Genomic DNA, 1,801 nt, shown 5'->3' on the forward strand with positions numbered 1-1,801 from the left:
TAGATGTAGGCTCATTTGCAGTTGCTTTACTGAGGGTTGCAGAAGAAAGAAAAAAAAAAGGATACAGAGAGAGGAGGAGGTCACCATGAGAGGAGATAGACCATGAACACATGACTAGGGCAAACAGCAAACAACAAGGGGCATATAGCTGGGGTTTACATATAGTAGCTGTAAGACCTGCCCAATCTAGGCCAATGGCTTATAACTAAAATACCCATATTCTGTGCCTTTTGTATGGGCTAGCTACAATTTTTAATCTATTTTTAGAGTGAGCCTCTCAGGTGTTAGAAATAAGAAAGCCATGAGAGCCTTTTGTGCGTCTAATTAGAAAATTATTGCTGCATAAAGTAGAGCATGTGCAGACAAGTCTTCAAAGCTAAAATAATTGACTACAATATAAAGAAATGTGTTAACATACATAACATGCACTGAAAGGAGAACTTGGCCTTCCTAGGAAATGTAAGTTCTGGTGAGTTCTTGAGTCAAACATGAACAATATCTTGAAGACATCCAGAGAAAAGAAAATTGACTGAAATTTGCTAATATCCCCGTGAACTGAGTCTTCTTGGATTCTCTGGTTTCCATTTCTCCCAGAAGTATTTAATTGTCATGAAAAAAAATTGAGTATTTTGGAGCTGCTTTGCCATAAGCAGAAACTTTAATCAGTATCATCTGACTGGGATTTTATGATTGCTTAAATTAACTTCTTGATGTTTGAATTGTTTCTTTATAAGATGAATCCATCTTTAAGATTGGAGAGAGAGCTTAGAGGTTGAGTAGATCCCAGCACCTTTATAAGGGAGTTTCTCACTGCCTATAAATCCAGTTCTAGAAGACCCGATGCTCTGCATTGGCCTTTTCAGGCACCTACACTTGTCTACACAATAACCATCTCTCTGAAACAAAAAAAATTAAATTGTATTTTCTTTATTTATTTACTTTGCAGATCTTATCCCCTTTCCTGATTTCTTCTCTATAACCCCCTTATCTCATCCCCCATGTCCCCCTTCTTTCATGAGGGTGTTCCCCTCCCAACCACTTCCCCTTCCTGCCTCCCCACACTGAAGTTCCCCTACAATGGGAGGTCCAGTCTTGGCAGGATCAAGGGCTTCTCCTTCCATTGGTGCTCAACAAACCCATTCTGTGCTACATAAGCAACTGGAGTCATGGTTCTGTCCATGTGTACTGTTTGGGTGGTGGTTTAGTATCTGGGGGCTCTGGTTGGTTGGTATTGTTGTTCTTATGGGGTTGAAAACCCCTTCAGTTACTTAAATCCTTTCTCTAACTGCTCTAATGTGGACCCCATTCTCAGTTCAATGGTTAACTGTGAACATCCGCCTCTGTATTCGTCATGCTCTGGCAGAGACTCTCAGGAATCAGTTATATCAGGTTCCTGTCACCATGTATATCTTGACATCAGCAATATTGTCTGGGTTTGTTGTTTGTATGTGTATGGGTTGGATCCCTAGGTGGAGCAGGTTCTGGATGGCCTTTCCGTCAGTCTCTGCCCCAAACTTTGTCTCTATTTTCCTTCCTATGATAATTTTCTTCCTCCTTCTATGTCCCGCGCTTTGTCTCGCCAGCAGGAACGACGCGGCACACACAGGATCCTACTACAGAAAAGCTTTAATGCATCTTGAGAGGGAGAGCATAAGCTTACAATGTGGAGACGGAGAGTGAGGAATAACCGTCCCTTATATAGGAAACTATCCTCGCCTAGGACGTGTCACTCTCTGACTGGTCGCTGCCAATTATGCCAGATGACGTACCAAAACGTACGTGTCCCTTTGAGTAGGGACGT

The sequence above is a fragment of the Rattus norvegicus genome, chromosome 20 (genome assembly GCF_021556685.1).
Source record: "Rattus norvegicus strain SHRSP/BbbUtx chromosome 20, alternate assembly SHRSP_T2T, whole genome shotgun sequence".
NCBI lineage: Eukaryota > Metazoa > Chordata > Mammalia > Rodentia > Muridae > Rattus > Rattus norvegicus.